Source organism: Anastrepha ludens, chromosome 3 (assembly GCF_028408465.1).
Source record: "Anastrepha ludens isolate Willacy chromosome 3, idAnaLude1.1, whole genome shotgun sequence".
NCBI lineage: Eukaryota > Metazoa > Arthropoda > Insecta > Diptera > Tephritidae > Anastrepha > Anastrepha ludens.
Window position 1 is genome coordinate 79224333 of NC_071499.1, and position 18450 is coordinate 79242782.

General features: G+C 36.7%; 1 protein-coding gene across 12 annotated transcripts in view; it reads right to left on the minus strand.

Moving 5' to 3' along the window:
* LOC128858259 (mucin-2) overlaps positions 1-17739 on the minus strand; it is a 131308-nt gene extending 113569 nt beyond the window's left edge. For 7 of the 12 annotated variants that reach the window (XM_054094387.1, XM_054094385.1, XM_054094386.1 and 4 more), the window contains exon 1: positions 17639-17717. The gene's annotated coding sequence lies outside the window, so the exon portion shown is untranslated. Of the gene's footprint in view, positions 1-17638 lie in introns of all 12 variants that reach the window. The other 5 variants (XM_054094382.1, XM_054094380.1, XM_054094379.1 and 2 more) reach the window with 4 other exon arrangements.
* Positions 17740-18450: the final 711 nt, after the last annotated feature.

Here is an 18450-nt window from a genome sequence, read left to right on the forward strand (position 1 = left end):
CAATCCAGCCAGCTGTCTATCAAACGGTTAAGTGGAACGGACAGGACTCATAGGGATGTGTTCAGACTCAAAAAACAAACGCGAAAAAAAAGAGTTCCTTCTGAAACCCCCTTTATTGCTTAATTGCATATATATACATACATACATATAACTACAACTGTGTTCTCAATAATAGCAGCGCAACATATTGCAAAGTTATGACTATTCTTTAATTTTTTAATTAATTTTTTTTTTACAAAAATATAGTTCGTTATACAACAGAGCCATATAACTTAAAGTTACAATCTTTGTAAAAAATTTAGAAAATTCAACAATTTAAAATTTCAAAATTTGAAACTTTTTAATCGGATTGTTAAAAGGGAACTGCACAAACTATTTCTCAGGAAGGCACAGAAAAGATGGAGCACCATTTCTTCATGCGCTATTTCGAAAACCCTTTGGCCCCAGTACAATATACGAAGGACTCAGAAAGTCCTTTGGACTTCTCGCCATTCAATTTCAAACTCGTAGCCGTGTTTACCGGCCACTGAACGATCGGCACACACACGGAAATGCTAGGGTTACCATTTAACCCCCATTGCAGAAGCTGCAGGGGCACTTTTCACAGAAAGATACTGTTGAGCACTTTCTCTGTAAATGTCCGGGCTTAGCAGCTAGACGATTAAGGTCACTGAGTGCTCCTTTCTTCGACAGCCTGAGGCAATGCGCCAACCTAAATCCCGCCAATCTTCTCCATTATATCAACAGTTTTGGCTGGCTATAGATATCTGCCCGCTGGAAGTCTCATAATGCTATCAAAACGGCGCTTTAGTGCTACTTGAGGAGGGCCAGGCCTGGCGTTTCAACCATTTCACCTCCCTACCTACCTACCTAATCAGAATTTTAGAAGAATTTCGAGTGCGCAGTTGCTCATTAACATCTGGTATAATAAAGTGCAAGTGTGAAAGAGCTCAAAAATCGTGTTGATTTTTCACAATTTTATTTTCTGGCGACTTTGTGCATTTTCTCCATGTAAAAGAAATTTCAAGCCTTTGTTATATTGAAGATACTGGGAAGTATTAAATTATACCAAGACTGAATGGAATACGAAATTGCTTACCCAGAATTTTTCTAAAAATTCTAACTAAAAAGTTTGAGATTTTGATAAATTACAAGGTTTCATGCTTTGAGTTGTATGGTTTTTGCTGTGAAATAACCTGCATGTTTTTTTATAAAAAATATAGGTATTATGCAATATGTCGCACTTCTATTACTATGAACACAGGTGTATGTATGCAGATATAATATACGAGTATTTGCTGACACTGTCCGTCACCTCGACTGAAGAACAATTGTCAGCCCCTGTGTGGGTTATTTTAGCATTGTCAATCAATTTTAATAATAACCATTAATATTTGGTTCATAGATGTGTTTTAATATGCTACGCTTACGTAATGTCTGAAGCACCTGCTCTCTTCACTCACAGCGCTTTCCCCCATATCATGGATACGGAGCAGTTTGCATTAACTGATATTTTTCATAAATTACAGAACAATAAAAAACGTAAATATAACAATGTATGTACGTACAAATGTAATGTATATATGTATGCATGTTTGTTTGTATGAATAATAATTCATGTAGGTAAGTAATGTGTGTACTCACTCACTCGTCAAAGTAGCTGTCGAAGCTTGCATCGACGTCTACGCCAACGTTATTTGCAATGACAATCACAATCCCGTTCGCATTCGCATTCGCATGTGCCGTAACAAGTTTCAATTTTCAATTTCCAAAAATGGTAAAATTAAACAACAAATTTTCGTTTTTATTGCATGACATTTAATTTTTATTATTATTTATTTGTTGAGTGCATTTAGTTTACGTTTTTATGTTTTTTTTGTTTTTTTAAGCCCCATTCGTTTTGGTCATTGCAATTGTAAAATCAAAATAATTGAAATTCTGGGCACCGGCACGCTGACAGCCTGATAAATGGACAAGTCCGTTTGCACTTCTTTATGTGAACGTGATTGTGTTCCAATGCGTACGCTTACAGAGTGTAAACACCGATTGCCTAAAATATTTGCCTAAAGTACATAGTTTAAATCACTAAAATAATTAAAGTTAATTCTTCTTCTTTATCGTTTATTTAGGAAAATTCCTGCTTACAACAATATGTTAGGATAACTTTTGGTGTAGATCAGTGGATTCGGATGTCCAGCATTCGTGCCATCTCTTCGGTGGCCGCCCGGGTGGTCTAGTATGGATTATTCTGCCGTTCATCGCCATACTTACTCTTCGTTCGCTCGACATTCTACCAACGTGATCTCTCCACATTTTTCTCCTTCATGTTATCCACCGGCTTACGTCTGTTACATAACAAATCTCTCTAATTTCGTCACTTGGTCTCCTGTCCTGCAATGTGTATCATGTAATTTCCCTTAGTTATTCCATGTCGACAATGCTATTATAGTGCTGGCTTATGGAAGTATCTGCTCTTGTTTCCGCTGCATACGCTAGAATCGGTCAAATTCGTGTCTTATATATCCTTATCTTCCTTTCAATGTTCTTGTATTTGTTCTTCCATATCGCCGATCTTAGGCAGCCAGATAGTGTTGCTGCTTTGTTCGCCGCAGTCATCATATTTTTCCTCAGATCCTTACTGCTGGTAATTTGTGAATCCAAGTATGTGAACTCCATGACTTGTTCTATTGGCTTATTGTTAACCACCAGCTTACATCTTTTTGGCTGTTTGGATATTACCATTGCCTTGGTATTTTCCGCCGATATCTGCATGGTTAAGGATGAAACCACTTTCTCGAATTTGAACAAAAATCTCTGCGGGTCCTTTTCGTTTTCTGCTATTAACGCAGCATCGTCTCGAAGCATATTATTTTAAATTCACCAGTTGTCATGCGAAAAACCGAGGCGGCTGTTTTAACTTGTTCTATGATTTCATCCACAATAACATTGAACATTGCTGGGCTTAAACTATCCCCTTGTCGAATTCCTGAAGTAACCGAAATCAACTCAATCAATTAGCTTACCTTAAACGCTGTTTTATTTTTGCTGTTTAATTCGCATATTGCAGCCAAGATATTATTTGAAGTTCTTTCCTTATTCAGCAGTCGTTCAGATAATTTAATAGCACCCTGTCAAATACTTTTGCGAAGTCCACGAAACATAAGTAAGTGGGTTTATTAAAATCTAAGGCATTTTCTGAAATTTGTCTCAGCATGAATAGGACATCCACCATCCTTGTTGTTCCTCTGCTCTATCTTCCTTCGAAATTTCATTTGCAATGATTTTTTTGAATAGTTTTGAGTAGGCACATAGTAAGGAGATTCCTCTAAAGTTGTTGTATCTCCTTTCTTGAATATTGGGATAGTAACACTCCATTTCTCCATTCAGCTGGAATTGTTGCTGTCTCGAGTATTTTACAGAATAGCTTATATATTTTCTCGCAGAGTTCAGTTCCTAAAGTTTTGATTAACTCATTATTAATGTGGTCAATTCCAAGAGTTCATCGAGTTGCTGGATAAAATAGATAATCTCATCTTCTATTTTATCCGTTGGCAAGCAGCTTTCTTCATTGCTAAATAATAATCAAGAAAAATGATGAATCCATGTTGATCAGTAAATTAATGTTATAAAAGTGTAGGTTAGGAAATTATATTGTTTCCATCGCAGAGAAAACATCTTCTTATTCTTGATTGGCGTGATAACCGCTTGCGCAATTTCGGCCGAGCTTATCAAAGCGCGCCAGTTGTTTCATTATCGTGCCAACCAGCGCCAGTTCTAAACACCAAGTGAAGCCAAGTCCTTCTCCACCTGATCTTTCCAACGCAAAGGGGGCCTTCCTCTTCCTCTGCTATTACCAGCTAGTACCGCATTTAATACTTTCAGAGCCATTCGGACGACATGACCCAGCAACGTAGCCGGTGGATCTTTATTCGCTGCACTATGTAAATGTCGTCGTAAAGCTCAAACAGCTCATCACTCCATCCCCTGCTATATTCGCCATCGCCAAAGTGCAAAGGTCCAAAAATCTTCCGCAGAATCTTCTCTCAAACACTCCAAGTGACACCTCATCGGATATTGTCGTCGTCCACGCTTCTGCGCTATACGTTAGGAGGGGCATGATAAGAGCCTTATAGAGTGTTAGTTTTGTTCATCGAGAGAGGCCTACTCGATTGCCTACTTAGTCCAAAATAGCGCTTGTTGTCAAAAGAGATTCTACGTTGATTATATATATATAATGGGCGCATACACCCTTTTTGGGTGTTTGGCTGAGCTGTTGTTCTACAAATGGAGGGACATACAGTTTCAAGCCGACTCCGAACGGCAGATATTTTTTATAAGGAGCTTTTTCATGGCAGAAAAACACTCGTAGTTTTGTCATTGCCTGCCCGGGGCGACCGCTATTAGAAAAATGTTTTTCTTAATTTTGGTGTTCCACCGAGATTCGAACCTACGTTCTCTCTGTGAATTCCGAATGGTAGACACGCACCAACCCATTCGGCTACGGCAGCCGACGTCGATGTTAATACTGATTCCTAAATAAATGAAGTATTTTACAACCTCAAAATCATAACTGTCAACAGTGACGTGAGTCCCCAGGTAGGTACTTCGTTTTGTCCTCGTTAACCACCAGACCCATTCGCTTTGCTTCCTTATCCAGGTTAGAAAAGGCAGAACTAACAGCTCTATTGTTAATGCCGATGATATCAATATCAATATCAAAGAAAACATCAAAACTCGAGTTAAAACAGCGAAGAGTGCGAGTTGCAAAAATTAAAATTGCCGATCACTCGCGCACCGAAAAGCGCAAATCGATTTGGTACACGAGCGAGCGAGCAAAAAGTCAAAATAACCTAAAATAAGGAAAAAGCAAGAGACTCTAATATGTTTAACTCCCGAAAGTTTCCTTTCGTTTATAAGCAAATTAGTCCCTACATAATATTGAGAGTCATGCTCTCAAAGTTCTCCCAAGTTCAAATTCTCAATTCTCAGTTTTCAGTATCTCTGATTTATATTCGAAACTCAGAATTTATCTTTTTTTCACCCTATATTTAAAATACGCACAACCACATACGCATATGCATTTGTATATGAATGTATGTATGGTATGCAAGCACATGAAGAATTTGAACAGACATTCATGCAAAAGTTAATAGAAGTCAATGATTTAAAATGGCAGGCCACGGCAAGTCCCATTGGCCCGAAGGAGAGCGTAATCGAGTTTAAATTGTGGAAATCCCACAAATGGTTATATAGGCCGGCCAGACAATCACGCACAATGCGTCCAGCTGCGTGGCATCCGAATTCAACAGTAGCAAGGAAAAAAGCAAAAGCAAATGTTGCATGACTACATTATAATCGAAAGTACGCGTATGCGCACGACAACAATCGGACTTGCACCCTTGCAACAAAATGATGTAGCTACAAATTTATTTTATATGTATGTATATAAGTGCGTTGATCACTAAACTCATTGCACTAGTCTACTGCACTTTTTTCAGTGCATATTGCTGCTAGATCTACAGTCGAACTTCCATAACCCGAGCTTCGATAACTCAAACTAAAATAACTCGAATTCTTTATAACTTGAACTATTTCGAGTGGCAATAGCATTTCGAAAGCAATATTCACTCCATTTTAGTTCCATAACTCGAACTTCTCTAACTCGAAATTCTCCATAACTCGAAGAATTTTGGCACATGCTTTTCTAATTCGAATTATTTAAGGGAAATCCCGAATTATGTGATTATTGTATGCTTTTTTCGCGAAGCTCTTTTTGAAGTACTTATGTATGTATATAATGTTAGTTAATCAGTTTGAAAAGGATTGTACTCTAAAGTCTGTTTATCATGGTTTCAAATTGAGTTTTGAAATGTTCGCACACTGAAGAAAAATTTAAGTGAATAAAAGAAATCTAAAGTGGAAAAAATAAAAAGGAAATGGCTGAAAAATATGTCATCCCAGCAAGCACGGTTTCCACAATTTTAAAAATAAAGAATCACATCTGACGCTTCTTCTGGGCATTGCAAAACAATGAAGAAAACAACGTTTAAAAGTGTGAACAGAGCTTTCCTGGAATGGGCAAACACTGGAGTTTGAAAGACAAGCACAGGTTGCCTTGATAAAAGGAAACAGAGGTACTAAGTAAGAGGCAATTAAGTAGGTAGGTGAAATGGTTGAAGTGCTAGTCTGGCACTCCTCAAGCAGCACTAAAGCCATTTTGATACCATTATGAAACCTCCAACAGGAAGATATCTACAGCTACGAGTTTGAGAATTAAATGTCTTATATTGTCCTTCGTAAATGTACTCCATTTTTTCTGCGCTTTCCTGAGAAATAATTGGTGCACTTCCCCTTTATCAACTGTCAGGAGGATAACCTTCCTGGCAAGCTCATCAGCAACTTCATTTCCCTCTATGTTCCTATGTCCTGGAACCCAGATCATAGAAATGTTACCTGCAAAACCAAAAGATTTGATCTCCTCCTTACTGGAGTTTACTAGTTTCGTTCTGCACCATGGCGTCGCCAGAGCCTTCATCGCGGCTTGACTAACGAAGAAAATGTTAATATCTCTTTCGCTCCCGCGTTCCTTTAGCATTTTGCATGCCTGCAGGATCGCAAAGACTTGTGCTTGAAAAACACTAGCAGTATTCGGCAGAAGGAAATAGATAAATTGGCTGATTTAAAGAAAACCCCTGCTCCGACTCCCGATTCCATCTTGGAACCGTCAGTGAAGACATAGGTGCAAGCGTTCCCACGACAGTCGGTTTTTCGTAACCGGAACGACCCGAATTTATATCCGGCCAAGAACTGTCACTTGAGCAGCATTCCCCGTATATACTGCTACAAAAACAACAATCCTGCCTATTTGGAAAGATTGCCCTAGAACAACCCTCAAACTCTAGTTTGCGGTTAGAGAGATACATATGTTCGAAGTTCGGAGAAATACGGTGTGAACGGCCATTTCCCTTGAGAGATTGCCTCCAGAGGCCAACCTCCCTTAACCTGATTGCACTTTGAGCTGAATTGTAAATAACGCAAAACTCGAGTAAGTAAAAGACTAAGAAAGACGTGTAACTGTGTAACTGATGAATTATTTATTTAAAGTGGTCCTTCGCATTATTTTAGGCATGAAAATGAAATTTGTTTCGCAGATGAAATAGTTTTGTTCTTTAAATGTTTATCAGACGAATTTCGCTAATGGTGGCTGCAAATATGGATGGTTCAGAAAAGCTTAAAATTCTTTTGATTGAAAGAAGTAGCAAGCCTCGACACTTTCGTGGTATTAACTGGTTACCCGTTGATTATAAAGCAAATTCCAAACATGCATGAAGGGGCAATTTTTTGAAGAATGGATTTTGAAACTGAATAGCATTTTCAACATGTAAAGCGAAAGGTGTTAATATTCGTCGTTATTTGTCCGGTACCCAAAAGCGGTAAAATATAAACTAAAATCCAATGAATTGGTGATCTTTCCACCGAAAATGACGTACAGATTGAAACCATTTGACCAAGGTGCCATTCAAAATATGGAATGTCACTATCGTAGGAGAATCTTATAAGAAGCCCTAAGACGTTTAGAGGAAAACAAAAGAATGTTACACTTATTGATTGCATCAATCATATATCAAAAGCTTAAAATATTGGCATTGGTAGATAAGAAATCCTCAATTGCTTCCAAAAAAGGTAATTTTTGTTCATGTAACTTCGAATGCTACCCCTCAGGACTGTTTTGAGGTGGATAATAAGATTTGTGTAGCAGACTTTCCCACAGATCACATTATTGAGCATTATTGCATTAACTAAATATTTTCGAATGGGTTGACCGCCATAGCCGAATGGGTTGGTGCGTGATTACCATTCGGAATTCACAGAGAGATCGTTTGTTCGAATCTCGGTGAAAGCAAAATTAATAAAAACATTTTTCTAATAGCGGTCACCCCTCGGCAGACAATGGCAAACCTCCGAGTGTATTTCTGCCATTAAAAAGCTCCTCATAAAAAATATCTGCCGTTCGGAGTCGGCTTGAAATTGTAAGTCCCTCCATTTGTGGAACAACATCAACACGCACACCACAAATAGGAGGAGGAGCTCAGCCAAGCACCTAAGTATGTTCGAATTCTAACAGAATGGAAAGTGATGACGAGAGTTCAGTGCATGGAATTATTCACCAGCCTTCCAATGACGATGTCAGAGATTGCGTCAGAGCTTTGAATTTATGTTTGCAAACTATAACGTTGATGATCACTATAAGGCTTCAAACTAGTTAGAATCTCTTTTTACTGAAAACTCCAAAAGAAAAAGAGGTTTTCAGTCACTCATCATTTTGATTCATTGTAAACGAAACTGTATTTCGAATTAATAAATAAATTAATAAAAACTACAACCCATGGGCTGAAAAGTCCCGGGCCTAACACATAGATCACACTAGTTTTATTACATTCACCTCTTTTTCAGTTAGTATTAACCTTAAAAAGACAGTTTCTAAAAATTCATGATGTTCTATTTATTAATGCGTGAGTTATTGTGCTAAGAGTGACGCTACTTTTGTTATTTTCGAAACAATGGATCAAAAATAATTTCATATTTTAATTTTACACTGCTTCTTGATGGAGAAAATACCGTTCAAGCGTAGCAATGGCTTGAAAAGTGTTATGGGGATTCCGCTTCATCAGAAACAACAATAAAACGATGGATCACTGAGTTCAAGCTTGGTCGTAAAGACACCGATGATGCACAAAGCAGTGGACGTCCAAATGAGATGGTAGCACCAAAAAGCATTAAAAAAAATCCACAAATTGAATGGTCGAGAAGTAAAGTTGCGTGAGTTAGCTGACATCGTAATGATATCAAAAGAACGTGTTGGAGTTATATTGAATGAACATTTGACTGTTGACTCTGTTGAAAGTGAGTGCCGCGTTTGCTCACCATTTTGTTTCATCAAGACAACACACCATGTCACAAGTCAATCAATGGCAACACTACATGAATTGAACTTAGAATTGCTGCCACATCCACCGTATTCGCCAGATTTGAGAGGATGTCGCTGAAACTGAGACCTGTGGTATTTTTAGCCAAAAGATAATTAGTTCTACAAAAGTGGTATTGAAATGTTAGAGCGGCGCTGGAATGATTGCGTTGTTTTTAATGAATAACGCTAATTTTGAACAAAAAAAACGTGATTTTTTTGTTAGGTCCGTCACTTGTCAATCCATGTGTAATGTTTATTATTTAAGATGTATCTTACAGAATTGTACTTTCTTGAAAAGAGAATATTCCATAACACGAGATCTCGAATATTTTCATTGGATAATACTGATTCGAGTTATAGAAATTCAACTGTATGTATGTATAAATGTACATACAAGGGTGGGTCAATATTTTCCCAAAATAAGAATACTTCATTCAATAAAAAAAATCCGGATAATGGGGCAATTCGTGCCCTAAAAGTACCCGCATAGTGTACGCTGAAAGCCGAGCCGATTGCAAAACTGATCTCGATCAGCGCTGATCCAGATTTGGTACAGCAAAGTGGATGTGCGTACTTTGATTTTGTAAAATTACGAAGGTTGCTATTTATATATTTCTAGCCTAAAAATGCGAAAATGAAAATGGGTGGTTGAAAATGTTTAGTTTTTTTTTCAAAATAGTCTCCATGATGATAATAATATAATTTCGAAGCACTATGACCAGTCGTGTTTACAGAGAATTTTTAAAATTGTGCGAGAACACACCTCTTCCACCATAAGTTGGTCATGAAAGGATAATTCAATCTCACGATATATGACATGACGATCTTACCTAATCATTTCGCCCACAGTATCTATATTTTCAGGCACAAGAACTGATTTTGGACGGATTTCCCGGAACTCGACTAAACTGCGTCGACGAGAAAATTCATGGTGCTGCCTTGTCGTATAATAATTTTGGTTCAGCAATGCACTTTTGTCTTGTTAATCCACATCGAAAATTTTGAAAAATAATCGCACAAAAATGTTTACAGCCAAATTGCCACATTAAATTTTTAAATCCTTTGAAATCGAAACACGAATATGGCTCACACATCAAAATGCTCTGAATGCGCTTATGGTAAAATATGTCAACACTGGAAGTACCCAAAGCCTGAAATATATATAGCGACCCTCGTATTTGTTCTTATGCAGGTGTAAATTAAGGAAACTTATTCGTCAGAGAAAGAATATTTTTCATCAAACACTGTACCGAAAATTGGGTTATTGGAAATTTTACTCTCGGCTTCCATCAGCTTCCACTCTGACGCATCTGTGCGATTTTCTACGAAATTGAATGAACACAGTTTGAGAACTTTCTTCTTTCATTCACCATTTTTGCGCTATTGACTTTTTCAGAAATGGAACTCCGTCTCAATGGAACACCCTATATATAAGCATTCATACATATTGTACATAAGTTGACTTTGGCGGTTGTAATGAAATTGCAATTGTGTGCAATCAATAAAATGCGTCACAAAATTTACTGATTCGAACTTGACTAAATCAACATTTGAGGATTTTACATTCGCGCATTATAGTCATAAACTCGTACATATACTTATATATGTATGTACATATACACGTACATATTGAACATAAGTTTAATCTACACAGCTTAGTAACTATAAAAAGCTACACCTACTATTATAATCATGTCAGTTTTTGCTCCACTCTTCCCCTAAATAAAGCAAAATTATTGCTTGTATCGGTTAAAGAACTTTTTTCTTATACTTGTGTGTTAATTTACTCCTTTTGCTACATTTGCGTATCTTCAACGCCATAAATCCGAAAAGAGCATTTATTCATTTTGTTTTTGTGCTTTTTGAGCAGCTTATTATTTCCAAATCGCTTAAAAAATCACCAAAAGATTACACCTTAAAAGTGAACATCTGCGCTTTCTTTCAAAAAAATAAAACCAAATTATTTTTGGCAAATCTTATTTATTGCACAAATAAAAACAAAATGCAACCTACTCCCCCGCCATTTGAACATTTTGAGTTTTATTGAGTTCAATAAACCAGAACTTGGTTGAGCTGAAGATTAATATATTTTCTGTTCAAAAAGTACCCGAAATTTTTTTTATAAAAAACCGCCTTGAGATATGATCAGAATCGTTTGCTTCTATAAAGAGGCTCTCTGTAGTTCTGTTCTTCTAACAAAATATCAGGTACGGAAATATTGGAAATGTTGAAATGAAAACTCAACAAAGCCAAAACACAAGCTATGGTACACATAGTAAAAGTAATCTAAGAGGGCTGCACTCTTACTCTTACTCATCCATCTCTTGTTTTCGCAGAACAGCGAGTGAGACTTGGGGTGTCGCCCGCATCGGGGAGAGCGATATGTACGATATTTCGAGAATGAGACGAGTTGAAGCGCGCTTTGTGCTGGGAATGCTGATTTGCAAAAACGACTTCGCATTGCCTTTTATTTGGCAAAATATTATCGAAGGCATTATTGGCCGCCGTAGCGGGATGGGTTGTGGCGTGACTACTATTCGGAATTCACAGAGAACGTAGGTTCGAATCTCGGTGAAACACCAAAATTAAGAAAGAGTTTTTCTAACAGCGTTCGACGCTCGGCAGGCAATGGCAACTCTTCGAGTGCATTTCTGTCATTTAAAAGCTCCTCATAAAAAATATCTGCCGTTCGGAATCGGCTTCAAACTGTAGGGCGCTTCATTTGTGGAACAACATCAACTCGCACACCACAAATATGAGGAGGAACTTGGCCAAACACCCAGAAAGAATGTAGGTACGCGCCATTTATATATATTATACATATATATAAAGGGTTTTCCAATATGAGGTTTTATTCCCGTAAAAGATCAATGGTTTCGTTGCTTGTGTGGCATGTAGCGCCGTCTTGTTGAAAATAAACGTTGTCCAGATGAATACCATCCAATCCATAAAAAATCAATAATCATCTCTTGATAGCGCACTCCATTCACCGTAAGAGTTGCTTCAGCCTCATTTTCGAAAAAGTAAGGTCCATGACTCCGCCGGACCATAAGCCGCACCAAACAGACACACGTTCAGGATAGAGAGGCTTTTCAACTCTTGAATTTTCTGAGCCCCAGATCCGACAATTTTGCTTGTGGACGAAGCCACCGAGGTGGAAATGGGCCTCATCACTCAAGATGATTTTTCGATCGTATTTCGGATTATTTTCATGCATTTCAACGACCCAATCAGCAAAGACACGACGTTGTTGATTATCGGTCAGCTTGAGTTCTTGTGTTAACTAGACTTTTTAAGCTTTAAGACCCAAATCTTTATGCAAAATACGGTGTAATGACGTTTGTGGAATGCCTAATCCCAAAGAACGACGAAGAATGGGCAAACCTGGGTTTTCAACACTTTCGGCTAAAACAGCAATATTTTCGGCTGTTCTTGAGCGACGTGCACGGGTTTTATTCTTCACATCACTAACTTGGCCCAACTTGGCTCGAATTTTATCACCAATTTCTGTAGTGCGGTCCGACAAGGTGCTTCACGATGACCCAAAAATGTTCGAGTTTTACGAACCGCCTCTGCTAAATTTTCACCATTTTTATAGTGAACTTTAATAATTTGAATGCGTTGTTTACACGTGTATAGTTCCATTTTTATTAATAACGTAGTTTCTACTTGTCAAATATCAAAAAATGACAGCTTCAAAAGTGACATCTACCGAAATAGCGGGCTATTCAAAATAACACTTGTTATTGGAAACCCCTTTATATATCAATTCCCCATTAAAATAAAGTCGTAAAATATCCACTATGGTGTTTAAAATATTATTTTCACCTATCCAATAAAAGTAGCCGTGACTACGAAACTCAAATAAATTCTATGAGTATAAAAAGAGTACAGTCAGTGCAAGCAGTTTCAAACAGTAAACAACAGAAAGTTGTCAGCATGCAAAAGTAAGTAATAGAAAATCCTTAAGGAAAATCTAAAACACGAATTTATAAATTTAAATTATTAACTTGCACCAATATAGCACAATCCTTGTAATTATCACCTAGGCCTTCTTCGGTCTCTAAGTAAAAGTGCACGGCTACGGGCATTATATCAAATTCGTCGACTTTATTATTTTCTATTTGTGGCACAGTATGCGGGCTCCTGGTTCGAATACGCCAAGTATCCTGCTGCTTTCCAGGGTAATGACACGTGTATGACAATAACATACACGCAAACAAGCCAAACTGAAATGAATATAGTGGATATAATGGTTTTTCCATCGTAAACAAATGTTTATATATATTTACCTTTTGCGTAAAATATGTCCTCTTCCGAGTATTAATTTCACTTTTGAAATATTTTTTCCCATTTCACTTTTTTTGTTTGCTCTGCAGTACCAACAAAAACCCAGTCTTATAGGTGCTGCCAAGCAAACTTGAAATGCCAAGTTCAATGTTACCTACAAAGTGCCTACCACCTCTCGCCCTACCCTGTGGATTTTGTTTACCGATTACGTCAGCTACGGTATTGTTTACTCCTGCCAACCCGCTAGTGCCAACTCACATAACAGTAAGTAGAATTGAATATTAATTGTAATGTTATAACATTCACTTATACCATATATCTGATTTTCCGCAGTATTCCTTTGGATCATAACCCGCTCACGCACACCTTCTGCAGCTACGTGAAGGCTAAAAATATTTTGTGTTCAATGGGACTTTCTGTATCGCCATGGACTGTTACGGATCAAACCAACTGCTAAGCAGCAGTTTCTGATAAATGCTCCTAAATGCTCCGAAAAAATGTAGTTAAATGGACTGGCTTGGATTTATGAATGAGTAGGCTACTCAGTTTAAACAAAAAGCTGAAGAAAATTTTGTATTCTCAACAACTAGAATTGGTAAAAATTGATTTTTAATAAAACTTCTTTACTTAAACCAAAGTATTCAATATCAATTTCGCATTTATAATGGATGTTTTTTATGACAGCTTTTTATTTTACTTTTTTTTCAAAACATTTTTTAAGGAGTCAGGAGATATGTATAAGTTTTCAACACGCACTTCGATGTTCTCGGTAAATAAAGAAATAAAGGCAGTTTTTGACGATAAGTTCGAAGTACTTGATTTTTTCTTGTGATTTAGATTTTGACGGTACTAACAAAAACGCTGCACAAAACAAAGCTGATTTCGTTTGAAGAAAGAAATATATTCCAAGCTCTGAGAAATACAATGTAGAGTTGCTTTAAACTTGAAACAATGCCAGCGTAAAGATATGTATGTACCTCACCACAATACTGTCTTAATGGGTTTAGCCCAACGAAATCTTTCCACTAATGGGGCCTTCCATATTTCATCAGAAGTAAGTAAATCTCAATAAATATTAGCTCACAGCATGATTCAATTATTAAAGGTTTGCTCACTAGTGACATTCGATTTTTGACACTCCCTTACAAAAGGTTGTATTTAACAAGGGGAATAAAGTGGAACAAATGTAATCCTTTTTGGTAAAAATAGTAGCAAAAAAGTACTTTCTTACTTAAATGGAAACAAACTCCGAACGGCTTAAGAAATTAATTTTAATTAATATTGGAATGTAAATTATGGTAGAAATAGAAGTTATTAACGGAAATTGCCAAGTATAATATTAAAACAAGAAATTATTTCGCTTAATCCAAGTTTTTATTTTGTGAATTAACTATTAAATTTAAAACCGATCGCGAAGCTCCGCCAATATGAAACTAATAAATTGAAATAATTGGCACGTACAGTTCTGTTAGTTGTTTGGCCGAGATCCCCCTCCTATTTGTAGCGCGTGTCATGATGTTGTCCACAAATGGAAGGACCTACAGTTTTAAGCCGATTCTGGCAGATGGTCTTTTATGAGGAGCTTTGCCATGCTGGTACTGCGCTTTGCTAAGCCTCTTCTGTACACTTCATCCATCGATGGTAAGGTGGGCTCATTAGAAACAAGTTCCGTCAATCCCAACTTTTTTATAATGAGGTATGCAATGTTATCGGTCGCGTCGGACTATTTAATTATTCTCTCCGTCGTACCTCTTTGGGAAATGCTAGCTCTTTGCAAAACATGAAATCCTTCTAAATCAAACATCACGAGAAATAAAGCTTTGTAAATTCTCCACTCATCGATCTTGGATTACGTCAAATACTTTATCATGTCCTGACCTAAGAGATATGTATTCCACGTCATACTACCATAGTCCTGAACATACCAATCAAAACTCTTCTGAAATGTTTTTTCTACAAAATTTTACTTTTCCCACACTTTTACTCAAAATTTCTTGAGCTAGCAACCCCGTATCTTGCTAAGGGAGCCGATTTGTCAAGAGAGAATGAGAAAGCTGCTTACTGAGCAAACCTTTTATCATTGAATCAAGAGCTCACAGGCAATTTTTTCAATTATTAAGTATAAAATTACTGGCACACTGCGACATGATCAAATTTTTCGAAAAAACAGGCGTCCATTTGCTTTGAGGTGCTTCAAGTTTTGTTGGATTAGACTCGCCTTGGAACACCCATACTATCAATTCCAGCTCATATGTATTGATTCAAAATACGTCACCTGTTCTGATAACATAGACGTATAAAACATCGAATAAAATAGATACATAATATGACTTTGCAATGTTGTTATTTAAACATCTTAAAAAAGAGAATCTAGAGCCAAATACTACACCAAGACCAATAATATCACTTTGGTCCGTTAATCTTGTAATAGGAAGTAGGTATAAGAGGACGAAATTTAGAATAAGAGGCATAAAAACACTTAGTTATCTCTAAATACTAGAATTGTCTCTTATATTTAGTGTCTTTGCAACACTAGGTGTGTTGAGTAGTAATTCGATGTTTTTATAGAAAAGTTTGGTACGTTTTTGCATAAACTTGCATATAACTTATGAAATTTGTTTTTTTTCAGTGAATTGAAAAATTCATCTCGTCCAAAAGATGGAATTAGCTAGTGAAAACTTTCGTGGGATTTATTATGATTTTCGACGTGGATTATCGGGACAGGACTGTATTGATCAACTTGCGACCAGCTTACATTCAATACTGCATGAACATTTGGTCGTCAAGAATATTTGAGAAGTATGCGACCATTTGTTTGCCAGAAGTTTTCGGAGAATTAAAGAAAACCAACTGCCGAAAACGAATTATCCTTCACCAAGACAATGCGATCACTCAGATATCGGCTCACAAAAGAGAGTTTTTAAGCAAATGGACCATTTTATAGCCCTGATTTGACAGCTATTGATCTCTTTTTATTTCCGAAAACCAAAACTAAAGTGCATTGTCAACGTTTTTCAACGCCTAAAGAGGCTGTTGAAGCCTTTAAACAGCCCGTTTTGGAGATATTCCCTTCTGAGTGGCGAAAGTGCTTTGAAAATTGGCTCAAGGCAATGCAGAAGTGTATTAATTTACAAGGAGAATATTTGAAAAACAATAATGTTATTTTCATTATTATTTCACTGTGTGTTCATTACTGCGCGCAAAATATAAAAGGCAAACCCTTACTTATTTCCCTTATTTTGTATTCGCAATCACCCAGTATATTTTTAAATCATCAAAGTACAAAACAAGTGGAAATGTAATTAATGAAAACTATAAAAAGTAAGGAGCCAAAATGAAAGAAATAGGTGAGTCACCATCAACATTAACAACACATTTTTGTATTGGACGATAGGATTTAATCCATTTTAAAAGAGTGGAATGAAATCCTAAAATCCTCAATTTGGAAATTAAAATCGTGTGACTAACCTTGAAAATGCTTTTAAAAGTCTATGTGCACAGTGTCAACTTGAACTCGATTTTAAAAAGCAGATGTACAATATTCAGAAAGCACTGATTTTAAACAGTTGATCTAACTTTCAGGAAACGTTGCTGGTCATCAGAGATTAAACGCTTAATTGGAAACTAAATTTTATCTCTCACAATAAATTCAAATGATTTTGAAACCGTCTTTAATTTAGAGATTGGTCTATAATTGGCTTTATTGTTCTTATTGCCACTTTTGAATACTGGATTAATAGTTGTTATTTTCCAGGCATCCATGAGTTCTCCCCGTTCAAGGGATTCGTTAAGCAATAAAATGTAAAAGTGGATAGCCAATTACAGAGCAGTTTTTAAAAAGATAAGAAGATGGGCTCTATATCAGCTTTTGTTGATAGAGTTACCGAATTCCATCTTCAAAATCATAAAGCATTAAGGATCCAAGATTGACTGAGGTATTTATGTTCAAGTGACATTCATGAATCAAGTATGCGTCTACTTCTAATTTAATCAGCGAAAAGATAAGCTGTATCTAGAGAAGAATATGCTTGAGTTTCTTTGTAATAAACAACTGAAAGTTGGATTCAGAGTATTTTTCTGAGCCTTCCTCCTTGACAGTGTTCCTACCTGTTTCGATCAACCTGTTAGCGTTGAGTTAATGCTCAGAATAAGTGTGGATTATTGTTTTCTCTTACGACATGCATCCGTTACCGCAGGCAAATTCAAACGCTCATGGGGGTAACGGCAAAAATATATACTTGAGCATGATTTGATCAGAAAGAAGTAGAATTTTATTTTATTTCCGATTCGAACTTAATCTAGAGTTTATTCAAAACCCCCATGTAAAGAAGCCTGCCTGTACTTGTTTATTAAATACATTATTTATTTATTTTAACTCACCTGGGAATCGCTCCTCTGCGCTAATAGATTTTTTGCTGGTTAAGATGCTGCTCCACGAAAACCAAAATTAGTATAATACCTAAACAACAACAAACAAAAAAAGAACGTTGGGGCGACCAAAACACAGTTGGGACTTGGCTATCAGTAATTATATGTAAACTTTCAATATGAAAATAATCAGCTAATAAGAACAATAAATGCAAAAATACGTACGGGTATTATATTATTAATACCTACAAATTTGAATGATGTGAACAAAGCGCGCTTTTAATGCAATTTATGGGAAGATTGAATTACACCCAAGCGGAGATGTTGTTTAGTTAGACGCGACAACATCAGCGCCACCCACTACAATAAGAACAATCAACCACAATAATTGTGGCAACCCAGAAGAGACATCTATTGCAGCAACAAAAACAAATTGTTTGATTGACTTGTGGTTTCTGTGAACAAGCACAAGCGCCTAGCCACAAACTGGAATCTCGCCGGCAAATATCTAATGTTGTGCAGTGGTAATGCTTAAGAAAAAAATAGTAGAAATATTTTAATTTGATTCCGAAGGAAAATATTAAATAATCAGCATACGTTGTTATAGAAACGTTGCGAGAAAATCTGTAACGTTTAGAGCCTTTCTCGCAAAATTCTTTTTATAAAGTCAATATGTAGTTTTTTTTTTCAATTCAAAAAGTTTAGTCTGCTGCAAGTAATGTATCTGAATTGATCAAATCAAGAATACTCGCGCACTTATCACCAACGTGTGGACAAGCAACTAGCCCACAAGTTGCAAAGTTTTATGAGAGAACTCTTCTACT